The sequence below is a fragment of the Pseudophryne corroboree genome, chromosome 2 (genome assembly GCF_028390025.1).
Source record: "Pseudophryne corroboree isolate aPseCor3 chromosome 2, aPseCor3.hap2, whole genome shotgun sequence".
Lineage (NCBI taxonomy): Eukaryota > Metazoa > Chordata > Amphibia > Anura > Myobatrachidae > Pseudophryne > Pseudophryne corroboree.
In genome coordinates, this window is record NC_086445.1 from 702628439 (window position 1) to 702643192 (window position 14754).

Consider the following 14754-nt stretch of genomic DNA (forward strand, 5'->3'; position numbering starts at 1 on the left):
GCGACGGCAATAGGCGTCGAGAGTACATGATTCTCTATCTGTACCCATTGTTTCGATGGCTCAGCTCTGGACCACAGCAGGATCCTTTGTAAATGATAGGCTCGGTGGTAACCTTGAATATCGGGCATGCGTAAGCCACCTCTATCCTTCTGCCTGACCATTATGTTAAATCTCATACGGGGTCTCTTACCGCACCAAAATAATTCTCTAAATAACAAGTGGATGTCACGGAACCATTTGGAAGGGATTTTAATCGGTAGAGTCTGTAATAGATACAGGATTTTCGGGAGAGAATTCATCTTAAGAATACCCAGTCTGCCAAGCCAAGAGAATGATCTAGAATTCCAGGACTGAAGGTCTGCACGTAATCTACCGTATTTGCTGGCGTATAAGACGACTTTTTGGCCCTGCAAAACATGCCACCAAGTGGGGGGGTCGTCTTATACGCCGGGGGTCGTCTTATACGTCGTATACGCCGCAGTGCCTCCCGATGCACTGCGGCTGTGGCGGGTCATCAGCGTGGCTGCGGCGATACAGGGGTGCCAGCCTTTTCGGAGTGACCGGCTCGTTCTGCTCGGGAAGCAGCGTCGCTTCGGCCCGCCCCTTGCGGTCATAATATAGTAATGTCACTTGGTATTAATAGACTGCTGCTAGTGACAGGGAGACAGGGAGGGCAGACAGGGAGCAGGGACCAATCCAATCAGGCTTTGTATACAGCCAACAGCCAACCACAGTACTGCACCATTTCTCCTTCATCCACTAGGGGCCACTGGAGCGTAGTTACAATGGGGATATAGTAGGCAGTAATTGGGAGCTGGCACTTTAAAATTCTCAACCTGTGGCTAGCTCCTCCCCTACTATCTCCCCTCCAAGCCAGTCTTAGTATGTGCCCGATGTGAGCTGGTTCACTTGGGTTTAGCTGAAGAAATTTTTCTTTTTTCTTTATTATTTTATTTTTCTTTCTTACACTCACAGACTGGCAGCTCTGCCACTGCCAGTCTGCACCGTGGGAGCTGCCGGCGGGGTCCCATCGCAGCTGCGTGCGGCTAGGGATGGGCCCCGGCTGAGGGAGACACTGAGCTCTCCTGAGTCGGCGGACACCGCTGCGTGCGGCGCGTGTCGCGGCCACTCCATCCAGCAGAAGATTCCGGCAGCATGGCAGCGGTGAGTATCAAAAATGGCCGGACACCGCTGCGTGCGGCTCGTGTCGGGGCCACTCCATCAGAAGATGAGTACAAAAGGGACCGGACACCGCTGCGTGCGGCGTGTGTCGGAGCCTCGGGGTCGAGTTGGAGTACGCCTAAAGTGTGGTGAGTACAAACATCCCCCCTTGTCACTGATGTATGTTTTATCATGTGTTTGAAGTGCTTGCTTCGGCAGCACTAAATTGGAACGATATAGAGAAGTTTAGCAAAGCCCCTGCGCAGCATGAGCCCTGTGCAAGGATGACATGCAAATTCTTGAAGCGTTCCATATAATCCTGACCAGAATTAAACAGTTTCAGTTTTCAACATAGGTATGGTCCCCTATACTCCAGTCATAGAAGGCTGGAGTGCATCAAAGGCGCTTAATAATTTGAACTTGGCGCCATTATATGGGGGGCGGAGCTTCAGCCCGCTCTGTAAGCGGGCTCAGCGCTCTTCACTACCCGGCTGCAGAAGGCAGCCGGGGGATACACAGTGAGAATAGAAGCTGTATGCCAGAGTCTAAGGAGCATACTTAGCACATTATTATTTGCAAAAGTGAGTCATTATTGCTCACACAGCTAGGCTCCAGACTCTGGCACACAAGGTCACATGGGACTCGGTGCATGAAACGCTCCCCGGCCACAGCTTACAAGCGGCCGGGGAGATACAGGGCGCTTCCCGCTTATGGTAGAGCAGGTTTAAATTTGGCGCCGAAGCGGAGGGGGCGGAGCTAACTCCCGCTCTGTTCGGCGGGCTAAGCGCACTCCGTCCCCCGGCCGCTACAGGACACGCCGCTGCACTGTCACACCGCTCCCCGGCCGCTGCAAGCTCCCTTCCCTCTCCGGGCTGTTCAGGGAGGATAAAGGTAGGATGTGGGGGTGAAGGCTATTCCCGCTTTGCTCAGCGGGCTCCCGGCGGCGGATCGCAGCGTTCACTGCCTCTAGACACAAATCCTGTCTCAGGGGGGGTTTTTAAATTTTCTGTGCAGGGAGTTGCTGACATTCCTCCCTGCAGGAGAGTCCTCTGACAGGCATTTCATACAGGAGCCTGCTCTATTACAGGAGCTGGGGCTCATCTCATAATGATTCAAAAATGTGCACAATTTATTTACCATACATATACTACAGTATTTATCTACCCTAATGGGTTCACATACAGGGTTGGATTCACTGTGGGTGTGTATATATATATATATATATAGATGTGTATGTATGAATATATATATATATAGATGTGTGGAGGTATGTATATAGATATATGCATACAATGCCGTATATAGGGCAGTGCGGATGGTGTGGTGGTTGGCGTTGCTGCCTTGCGGCATGGAGGGCGTGGGTCTGGTTCCTACCAGTGCCCTACTTTTGTGTAGTTTGTACAGAGGTGTCCACATACATCTTTAAGATAAAACAAACCACTTCCGCAATGTTTTCTAATAACAAAATACCTCCTTGCCACATAACAATTTCCCCCATCTTTTCTCACAGTCTGGTCACCATTTTGAAAAGCCAGCGGAACCTCCGAGAAACATCTGGTGCACCTAAATTTAGCGGTACACTACATACAGTGTGGTCTTCCCTTTATTATTCCTTGGCTAGTTACTAATGCTATTTGTAATTTGGGGAATGCGTGTAAGGCATCAGACAAATAGCGCTGCGGCTCAGTACGCTAGTAGCGGGTATCTGTACAGGGGGACCAGGGTTTGAAAATAAAGAAACTTTAAGGGGAGCCCCTATAGCCTAGGGCTAAGACTCCTGTCCCACAGCGCAGCGCTACTGGTTCAGGTCTCCGCTGCTCCAGAAAGTTTATTTGATGTCGGTCACTATATATTATAGTGCAGACTTTACATATGGCTGTGTTTCTTTAACCCACCTTTTCTCCTCTCACCTGGGATAGTTAAAGAATTCCCTCTTAGGTGTGAAGTATGCGGTGGAGCCATCTGCAGAGCCCTCCACGCGCCTGCAGGACACTCCTGTTGAACAGCTCAGATTATACAGGTAATGTCACTATTAACCAGAGATCTTGTACGTCATTTCACCTCTCCAGGTTTCTAAAGGAACCTTGCTAACCTTCCAGGTTACAATACTAATGATGTCTGTTTTCTGTGGAGTCTGAACCAGTGTCTCAGAATATCCAGGTGCATTATACAGCAGTTCGTCTGGTACTGCAGGTAAAGGAGGCGGACACGTCAAGTCCATCAGGGTTCGACGCCAATGACGAAATGACAGCGACTGGCCCAGTCTCGGATGAGCTGGGCAGGCTCCGGTAGGCGGCCGTCAGACACCCGAACACACAAAATCAGGTATCAAACAATGTTTGTTTTCCCTACCCTCTTCCCACAGTCGTCAGGAGATGGTATCAGAACCTTTCTAGGATATACCCCTCGATGTACCGCCGGTCCAACAAGCTGCCGTTTTCCTGAGCAACCTTGTTCAGGGACCCATCGAAGACATATACGGCAGCATGTTTCTACCTTGTCCGGAACAGGTAGGTTGTGGAACAATTGTCCTCTAGGTTACAGGATGTTTCACATCAGGATCAATTGATACTTTGGTACAGGTCCGAATCACGATTCTGCTCTATGATCTTTGAAGGTCACCACGTCTGCAGACTCGGACCCTGCATTTTCGCTTGGGCTGTCTTAAACCGTCGACCTCTGGGGCTGCGACTGTGACAGGTGAACATGTAATCCTACGGGGCAGATGGTTCAGGGGAAGGAACTTTCTGCAGGATTTCTTGAACCATTGGAGGTAAGTCCACTTTGCTTTCTCCTAATACTGCCCCAGCTCCAAGACAGACCGTTACCGGTCTTTCCTTTAGATTTTTCCGTGACCCTTCGGAAACTTTCGACTCCACACGGGCGATATTTCAGTCGCCAGGGGATCTCAAAAAAAAAAAAAAAAAAAAAAGAGCTGAAGCAGAGGTTCAGCATCATCCTTATAAACCCACTACAGGTCAGACTTTCCTACCACCTGGAGGGTCCCAGGGTAGGCGCAGGTCGGTGGTCCTATGGGAAGAACTGAGAAGGCTGGGGCAAACTAGATTTCGGAACAACCATCTCAGGAGTCCCTCGGCAGGGGGCGGCCGATTTACGATGACAAGAGTCATACTGCAGGCGGCGCTCCATATGCTTCTAACCGCAAAGAGTGTTGATCCCTGTTTTTCACATATCATTTGAATCGGGACAGTTCTCAGGCCTTTGTTTTCTTCTCACGTTCCGAAGCCAGTTGGCTCGGCCAGACCTATTCTGGCCTTACAATCCTTTCAGTCTGTGATTGCTATTTTTTTTTTTTGAACAAGAAAGGGAGTTTTTACGTGTCCCTTGTCTTCAGAGATGCCTGTTTACTGATTTCAGTTGGACGGGCTTTTCTCAGATTCACATTACAGGATTCTCATTTTCACTGTCAGTCCTTTCCTCTCGGTATCTCTTCCGCTCCCACAGAGTTCAGGAAGATCACAGAATAACTCTTTCAAGGGCAGAAGGTGACGTTGGTTCCCTAAATGGACAATCTACTGCTGCTTTCCCACTCTGTACATTAGGTGGCTTCTGAATATCCGGAGGATCCAGGAGCTTATGGTTCAACACAGATCCAATTTATGCTCCTCATAGACGTTTCTCAACTTGGTCCGTCAGAGGATTTTTCCTTCCTCGGCACCAGGTACTCTATTCCTTCAGTCAAGTTGCGACGCAAGGAGTGGTCGCCTCCATTCCTCTCTGAGCGGGGGACAACATTCCTCTCTGAACGGGGGACAACATCCCTCTCTGAGCGGGGGACAACAATCTTCTTTCCGGGTCAAGCCACCAGGTCAGACTCCCGGGGGAGAAAACATTCCCCGGAGTTTTGTCAGCTGGTCCGCTGTGGGCGGAGATTTCGGATCGACCTCAGGGCGTTCTGACTGACTTTTTAACCCTTTACTACTCTCGGGCGTGAGCTCGGGCAGTAGCCGAGGAGGCCCTCAGGGCTCCGGGGAGTTTTCTGGTTATTCTATCCGGCCTCCCTTTTTAATTTCTACCTCCGGTTCGGTAACACAGGAGGGGATTATGCGTGCTAGTCCTCTCGGTGGCTCTGGTTGGGCCACAGATGTCTTGAAGATACAGATACACCTGTTGTCAGTAGAGGAGCCTATGCTACTACCTCGACTGGACTGTCCACTTCAACAACTTTTCCTTGTTCAATCTTACACTGGTTCCGTGTAACCGTGTGACTGTTCACGAGACCTCAGAAGGGAGTAGTTCCCTAGGTTGGTTAGGCCTACCGGGCCCCGATTTCAGAAGTCTGTTACCTCTTCTCGCTTTTGCCACTTTTGGAAAACTGTATCGGACATAATAAGCATAAAAGGGGTTTTCCCCTTCTTTCAGTTACCATTCAGCCGTCATCTTTGGTTTCTCTGGGAGGTTTTGCTCCGCTGCGCTTCATACCACACTGACCTGAATTTTAGGTCTCTGTTTTTTTCGGTTTTCTTCCAAAAGAGATTAGCCTAGCGGCCGTAGGTTCGGCCTCTTTTTCAGGGAGTGCTCTATGGCATCTCCCCCGGCTGAGTTTCGGTCTCAGCGGTCGTTTCTTCCTGAGGGGATGTCCATTTTTCCGACAAATCTGACACTAGTGTTTTTTGGTCCTCTTTGAATGTTGTCATGGCTCGCCGACTCTCCCTACAGAGGTCTTCGGCTATTCGACAAAGTGTTTTCTTCTTGGTGCTGTACAATGCTCCCGTGCTAAATAGCCGGGGTCCCAACATACGCTGGGCCGTTGGATACATCTAACCATCAGACAGTCTTCTTGGAGGTTGCTAGGGAGCCTCCGTATTCCATTTCAGCGCACTTAACGCGCGTGGTAAGACCTTTGTGGGCGGCTGCCCGTGGGGTCTCCATAAATAGTTTGTCGGGCGGCTACTTGGTCGGACTGACATTCCTATTGTCAAATTCTACAAGTTTGACACTTTTGCGGCCTCTGCATCACAATTTGGCCGAGCAGTTTTTACAGGACTCGCAGCGCTCTCCCGCCCGTTTTTGGGAGCTCTGGGACGTCCCCATTGTAACTACGCTCCAGTGGCCCCTAGTGGATGAAGGAGAAAACAGGATTTTGGTACTTACCGATAAATCCCTTTCTCCGATTCCACAGGGGCCACTGGACGCCCGCCCAGCGCTGTTCCTCCTTGTTTTTTGCTTAACGGTTTGCAGATCACCATATGACTGCTTGTTGAGTTCAGGCTAGCCTGGTTTTTTGTCAGGTTCTGTTCCAGGTTTAGTTTGGGTTATCCTGGTTTACAGGGCGTCATTAACCTCCTCTACCTTAAGGTTTGTTTATTCCATCTCTCATCGGGCACAGTTTTACGTAGACTGGCTTGGAGGGGAGATAGTAGGGGAGGAGCTAGCCACAGGTTGAGAATTTTAAAGTGCCAGCTCCCAATTACTGCCTACTATATCCCCATTGTAACTACGCTCCAGTGGCCCCTGTGGAATCGGAGAAAGGGATTTATCGGTAAGTACCAAAATCCTGTTTTTACAGTACAATACAGCATAGAAAAAGTCCAGCCGTCAAACGCCTATCAACCCTATCATGGCACCAGCAAAAAGAAAGAAATATGATGCAAGTTTTAAACTTTTGTTCTTTTACGTTTTATTTGGTGTGTGGAACGTGTGCAGAAGAGGGGGTAGTCTTATACGGCGAGTATATAACAAACTCTATATTTTGAGTGGAAATGTTGGGGGTCGTCTTATACGCCCAGTTGTCTTATACGCCGGCAAATACGGTAGTTAGTAGCGGGGTAAAATTAAAATCGAAAAGACGTGAAAGATCTTTGGTAAGTGTAATCCCTAAATATTTCAATTGGGAGTTATGCCAGGCAAAGGGAAATGCAGCCTTAAGTCCTGAAGCCATAGCAGGCGGGGTTGTAATGTTCAGGGCTACCGATTTGGAATTATTTATTTTAAAATTAGAGAGGTCACCAAAAATCTTAAACTCGTCAACTAAATTAGGCAGGGAGACAGTAGAATTCGTGATCGTGGCCAGTAAATCATCGGCAAAGAGGGCAAGTTTATATTCGGTGGCCTGCAGTCTGATCCCAGAGATGTTCGGGTTAAGCCTAATCGCCCTGGCTAGGGCCTTCATGCAGAGGACAAAAAGCAGAGGGGAAAGGGGGCACCCCTGCCTAGTCCCATTGTTAATATTGAACGAACCCGACAGGTAACCATTAATCATGATTCTAGCCGAAGGAGAGGCGTAGAGGGCCAAGATGCGATGTAGGCAGGTCGGACCCAGTCCCATGTGTCTCAGCACCCCCGACATAAAACCCCAGTCAATTCTATTGAATGCTTTTTCTGCGTCAGTGGACAGTAGAATCGCTGGAGAGCCCGTCGAAAAAATGTGGTGAATAAGAGCTATGATCTTAGAAGTATTATCCTTCGCCTCTCAACCTGGGACAAACCCCACTTGGTCATTGTGTATAAGGGAGGGTAGAAGGGATTTAAACCTCTATGCAAGAAGCTTGACGAAGATTTTAATGTCGACATTGAGAAGGGATATAGGGAGGGATCCTTACCACCTTTAGGGATGACCGTGATATGGCCTAGAAAAAGGGTTAGTATCTGAGACTTTGTTGCACGCTTCCAGAAGAAGAGGAGTAAATTTATCTTTAAAAGCTTTATAGTAAGTGATGGTAAAGCCATCAGGGCCAGGACTCTTTCCAGAGGGGGTGGATTTAATGGCATCACCGAGCTCTTGGAGAGTAAAGGGCTTTTCCAGGTCCTCACTGGCATCCCCCGTGAGTTTAGGGGAAAAATATCCTCCAGCAGCAGGATAGGATTCGGGAGAGGGGAGATTGTATAGGGAGGAGTAATACAAACAAAATGTCTCTGCAGTTTTATCCGTATCATGGAAAAGATGGCCTTGTGCGTCCTTTATGCAGGGGATAAACGAGAGCGCTCTCTGGGAACGTAAAGTCCTGGCAAGCATTTTGCCCGGTTTGTTGCCCCAGCTGTAATACCTATTGCGACACTTCCGAAAGGAAAATTTTACTTTATCCAAGAGTAATTTATTTAGGGACGAACGGACTGCAACCAACTCGACATAGGTGTCAGGAGGGAGAGGCCTTATGGGAAGTTTCTAGTAATTCGATACGCCGTAAAAGTCCCTCAATTTGGCCTAAGCGTTGTTTCCTTAAATAGGAGCCCAGTTGGATGCATTTTCCCCATAGCACACATTTATGAGCCTCCCAAATTGTCAAGTCAGAGACGTCAGGAGAGACATTGCATTCAATATACATATCAATGGCATCCTCAAGTTGGGCTTTACAATATGGGTCATGCTGTAATGATTCGTTAAAACGCCAAGGACGATGCTGGGAGAAAGTGGGTCCTTTGGAAAGGAAAAGTCTAACCAGGGCGTGATCGGACCATGTCATCTGGCCAATGGAAGCAGCGCAAACCAAGGGACGGTGTCTGATTACGCAGGATATAATCTAGCCTAGAATAGGAGTGGTGAGGAGTCGAGTAGTATGTAAAATCTCGATCCGAAGGGTGAAGTATGCGCCAGACGTCGGACAGCTGGTGAATATGGAACAAGCGCCTCACCCTCCTAGATAAACGGTGAGGGACCACCGGGGACTTTGAGGAATTGTCTAGATTGTGATTGAGAGCCCAGTTAAGATCCCCACCCACTATCTGGATCTCCTGTTTGAGCGAATCAACCCTGTCCAGAATATTTTAGAGAGAGGCTGGTTGGCCTTGGTTGGGAGCATAGCTATTAACAATCCATAAAAGTTGTGTTAAAAATCGAGCATATAAGTAAAAGGCATCTTCCCTCCTCCAACCGGTGTACCATAACATTGGTAAGGGGTATGTGTTTGGCAAAAAGGATGTCCACTCCTTTAGATTTCGATTTGGAATAATTACAATAATATTTGGTAGGGAAGAACCTGTTCCTAAGTTGGGAAGCAGAGGGGGAGTGTCGAAAGTGGGTCTCCTGAACGAGGACAATATCAGCCTTCTCAGCATGAAATGAACAAAGAGCTCCCCCCCTCTTCTCAGGGACATTCAGACCCCTGGCATTTACGGAGAGTATCCTAAGTGTAGAAGACATATGTAGAAGTAGTAAAAAGACACCAATAAATGTACACTTCGGATCAGGTGAAGAGAGGAAGAAGAGAAGGAGGGTCACAAGGAAAAGAGAAGAGAAAAAATAAAAACATCTGGGAACAAAAGAGAAAGTAAGCAGCACAACAAAGTAAGTTGAACAGTAGAATACCGCATCCGGACAAGAAAGGGACCGTAGGGGTGTGTCTGTCTCTGGAAAACCATGGCGGTTGGGGGTTCACTAGGGGGCCGCGGCCCCGTCATCCTATAGGATAATCATTTAAAGTATAATGTGATAAACTAAGACAAACGGTGTTGTCGATATAGAATTAAAACAATAACAATATAGGTCTTTTCAGGATAAAAGTGAAAAAGTTAAACATTGAAGCACAGAGGAAGAAAAGAAATGAGGTCAGAGTGTGAGCTTTAAGCACGGTAAAGAAACACGCAATAACAAGGCTCTATGTGTGAAGATAAACTGTCTCTAAACGGCTATAACATGGTAATAATATCCGAGAACATAATACAGCCGTTGTCAAACACTACGTGAAGCTAAAGAGAAAAAAACATGGAGATTTGACAGTGTAGATCACAAATCGTGAGGTATGTAATATACAGTACATAAAATAAAACAAGCAGGGAAGCCTCACGGGGGTCAGTCTGCAAACCCGATAGGGTAGACTGACGAGATCTGATCCTAGAGAAGCACACCGGCCATATTCCCGTCAGGTGGCGTCCAACGTTTGGAGAGGGACTCCATCCTTGGATTTCCTTTTAGGATTCTGGACCTAATGCCACCTCTCTCTTTTGACTGGGGTCACAGTAGAGAGGACAAAAGCTTGCCAATCAGGGAGGGAAATATCTTCTAGGCCTAAAGCAGAGCAAAAGCCAGGCAAATCCGCTGGAGATTGGAGAGAGAAGAGCTTATCAGCATGGGACATCTGTAAGGAGAATGGGAAACCCCATCTGTACTTCAGGTCACGTTTGCGCATCGCTTCTGTCAATGGCTCAACAACATCCACTGTTGGAGCGTACGCCATGAGAGGTCTTGGAAAATTTGGATCTGGGTTCCATTGAAGTCGACTGCCTCCAAATCACACACCTTGCGAAGAATCTCCTGCTTCTGTGAGAAATAGTGGAGTCTACAAATGACATCCCTTGGGCGGTCATAAGCTGTCCCTTTCGGTCTGAGGGCTGTATGGGCCCGGTCGAATTCAATAGAATTTTCGGGGTCCAGGCCTAGGATTTCTCTGAAAATTTTGTTAAGAGCGTCAATAAGGCCGGATGAAGGGACCGTTTAAGGGAAGCCGAGGATGCTAATATTATTCCGACGGCCTCTGTTGTCCAGGTCGTCTAATTTATTCTGCATCAATCTCATATCCGACCCCTGTTGGGAGACCATGTCACGGAGATGAAGTAGTTGGTCCTCCACTGAATCTTTCTCTTCCTCGAGAGACAATTCTAGCTCCCAGATGTTTTATATCAGATTGCACCGATGAGATCTGGGTCTGAAAGGAGTCCTGTAGGCGGCAGTCAAGAGCTTGCATGCCTTGTTTATAAGGAACGAAGGGAGCGGACGTGCATCAAAATTTCTCCAATCTCACCCCGTAGTTGGGACATATGAGCTTGTAGATCACCTGACGGGGGAGAATGGACCATTGTGGGCGGACCGTTAGAATTATCAGGCGTAGCAGGAGAAGGGTCAGCAACTGGCAGTAGAGATAAGTAGGACCGGAGATTCGATATGGAAGTATTACTACGTGTAGACCGGGCGGACTTTCCCTGTTGATTTTTCTTACCTCTGGCCATCAGAAGACGATGGGCGAAAAGACCATTTTAAAGGACAACACCATTGTCTGGAAGGACGACGGGGGAAACATTCCCCTGCTAGTGAGACAGCATAGCTAGTCGGGAGCCCTCACATCATGTTGGTGATCACGGGGAGAGACGTCTGAGATAGTGTAATTGAGCAAAGTTCCAGAGAGTGGGAATAATAAGATATGCAGCTAATGCAAAATGGAGGAGCAATACACCGCAAAAGTCATGGAAAATCCCCTGTAAAAGCACCTAGGAGTAGTATGTGTGCCGAAGTATATATGGAGTTGAACAATGTGGAGGCTGCAGCACATAGATAAAGATCAGCATCAGCTGAACAGAGGGAGCTACTCACAGCTTAGGAGGGGATCCCTGGGAGCTCCAGCAATCGGCAGCCCGAAGCAGGAGAAAAAGAGCCCCCACCGGACTTCCAGGAGCAGGCAACAGCAGCAGGGGGATCAGCAGATCCGGAGCAGAGGAGAGACCAGCACCCGCGCTTGGGACCATCACGGGGAGCTCCGGCCATCCACCGCCTCAGCGAGGTAAGAGACGGGGCACGCGCCGCAGGGCTCAGTGGAGGGGGACGTCCAGCCACCTTACGTCTGTGGGAGGACCAGGAGCGGAACCGCGGTGGGCAGCGTGGGTCTCCAGCAGGCAGAGGCCAACACGCTGGCAGAACAGCTCCGGCTCCGACTTCCGGCGGACTTCCGGTACGGGACCACAAGTGACCCGAGTCCCCAGCATCACATAGGGAGGTAGGTCGCAAACCGCAGGGCCGCACGGAGCGACCCCCAGCTCTGCAACCAAGCCTCCGTCACAGGCAACGTGTTACCCCGTGTCAGGGGTGGTGTAGCCGCCCTAACAGACCGCTGACAGTTGGTATTAAAGCTATTAAAACCGGAGCTCTATTAAATGGCGTGTTCCCTGTTAGTCAGCCAAGCCACGCCCTTGGACAGCAAAATTTAAAGCAAAATCCAAGTGTTCTTCTACAACCTTCAGAGGCGGTAAAAGTAAACCCAGAAAACCCGCTGCTGCAGGTTCTCAGGAACAGACCTCCGGATCTGCTTCCTCATAGCCTTCAGCATGACGGTGGACCGCACTGCCTGGAAGACAGGCTGGTGGGAGCCCGGTTACGTTATTTCAGTCACATATGGGCGACATCATGCCAAGATCCCTGGGTCAAAGATCTTATTGCACAGGAATACAGACTGAAGTTTCAGGAACTCCCACCTCCCAGATTCTTCAAATCTCCAGAAGCAGGTTTGACTTTGCAGGCAGCAATTCAAAAACTGGTACAGACTCAGGTCATTGTTCCGGTTCCACTACACCTACGAAACGTTATTATTCCAACCTGTTTGTAGTACCGAAACCGGACAGTTCAGTAAGGCCCATTTTAAACCTCATGTCACTGAACCCGTACTTAAGGGTGTTCAAATTCAAGATGGAGTCTCTGAGAGCAATGATCTCAGGTCTGGAGGAGGGGGAATTCCTGGTCTCTCTCGACATCAAGGATGCGTACCTTCACATTCCGATTTGTCCGCCTCACCAGGCATATCTAAGGTTGGCACTGCAGGACTGTCACTACCAGTTTCAGGCCCTGCCATTTGACCTCTTCACGGCACCGAGGGTTTTCACCAAGGTGATGGCAGAGATGATGTTTCTCCGCAAACAGCGAGTGAACATCATACCATGCCTGGACAACATGCTGATAAAAGCGCCTTCCAGGGAGAGGTTGTTGGACAGCATTGCCCTTTCAACCAAACTTCTCCAGGATCACGGGTGGATTCTGAACCTGCCAAAATCCCACCTGGACCCAACACAGAGCCTTCCGTTCCTAGAAGTGATCCTGGAAACGGAGTAATAAAAGGTGTTCCTTCACTTGGAAAAGGCATTGGTAATCCAGTCAGTGGTGCGGGATGTCCTAAAACCAAGCCGGATATCTGTGCATCTGTGCTTTCGTCTTCTGGGGAAGATGGTAGCCTCTTACAAGGCTCTGCAGTACAGAAGTTTTCATGCCAGGCCATTCCAGCTGGATCTGTTGGACAGATGGTCCGGATCGCATCTTCACATGCACCAGAAGATACGTCTGTCACCAAAAGCCAGGATTTCTCTTTTGTGGTGGCTCCAGACTTCTCACCTGACTGAGGGTCGACGGTTCAGGATTCAAAATTGGATTCTGCTAACCACGGACGCAAGCCTCAGAGGTTGGGGAGCAGTCACCCAAGGGGAACAGTTCCAAGGAAAATGGTCAAGTTAGGAAGCCATTCTTCCAATCAACATTCTGGAACTAAGGGCCATCTACAACGCACTTCTACAGGCATCGCATCTACTTCAAGATCAAGCCATTCAGGTTCAGTTGGACAATGTGACGGCAGTAACGTACATAAACCGACAGGGCGGAACGAAGAGCAGATCTGCAATGTCAGAGGTAACACAGATTCTCGTCTGGGCAGAAAGTCACGAGGTGGCGCTGTCTGCAATCTTCATTCTGGGAGTAGACAACTGGGAAGCGGACTTACTCAGCAGACTCGACCTCCACCCAGGAGAGTGGGGCCTTCACCCGCAGGTGTTCGAGTCCTTGACAAGTCGGTGGGGAATTCCACAGATAGACATGATGGCCTCTCGTCTCAACAAGAAGCTAAATCGCTATAGTTCCAGGTCGAGGAACCCACAAGCAATGGCGGTGGACGCTCTGGTGACTCCGTGGTTTTACCAGATGGTTTAGATGTTCCCACCTCTTCCACTGATCTCAATAATTCTCAAAAGAATGAAAAGGGAAAAAGTTTAAGCAATTCTCATTGCCCCAGATTGGCCGAGAAGGGCCTGGTACGCGGATCTACTGGAGTTGCTCCTGGAGGACCCGTGGCCTCTGCCTCTGCGAGAGGATCTACTGCAACAGGGGCCGTTCGTCTATCAGGACTTACCGCGGCTACGTTTGACGGCATGGAAGTTGAGCGTCAGATTTTAGCCCGGAAATGCATTCCGAACAAGATTATTCCAACCCTGTTCCAAACTAGGAAGGGGGTAACGTCTAAACATTTACCACCGTATTTGGAAAAAATATGTCTCGTGGTGGGAAAACAGGAATTTTCCTGCAGTGGAATTTCAACTGGGACGTTTTCTCCTTTTTCTACAGGTGTGGATGTGGGTCTACGTTTGGGCTCCTTGAAAGTCCAGATTTCGGCCTTGTCCATTTTCTTCCAGAAACACTTGGCTTTCCTCCCTGAGGTTCAGACGTTCTTGAAGGGTGTTCTGCACATCCAACCGCCCTTTGTGCCTCCTGTTGCAGTTTCTGAAATCGGACTGGTTTGAACCTTTACAAGAGTGAACCTTTTACGTAAAGTTTCTTACGTGGAAGACCGTTACACTGTTGGCCTTAGCTTCAGCAAGGTCTGTGCCGGAACTGGGGCGTTGTCTCACAAAAGCCCCTGTTTGATTTTTCATGAAGATAGAGCTGAACTCAGAACTCGTCAGCAATTTCTTCCTAAGGTGGTGTCTGCGTTTCATATCAACCAACCTATTGTGGTTCCGGTGCTTACTGACGCCTCTGCTACCTCCAAAGTCCTTGGATGTTGTGAGGTCTTTGAAGATCTATGTGAAGCGGACAGCTCGTCATAGAAAATCAGACTCGCTGTTTGTTCTCTATGATCCCAAGAAAGGGTGTCCTGCTTCAAAGCAGTCTAT

The 14754-nt window shown here is 48.8% G+C and overlaps 1 protein-coding gene and 1 pseudogene across 12 annotated transcripts in view; both read left to right on the forward strand.

Annotated features, from left to right (window-relative positions):
• Positions 1-14754, forward strand: part of LOC135045354 (complement decay-accelerating factor-like) — a 162322-nt gene that overhangs the window by 72691 nt on the left and 74877 nt on the right. The gene's annotated exons all lie outside the window — the stretch shown is intronic.
• LOC135054233 (U6 spliceosomal RNA) lies at positions 1365-1480 on the forward strand (annotated as a pseudogene).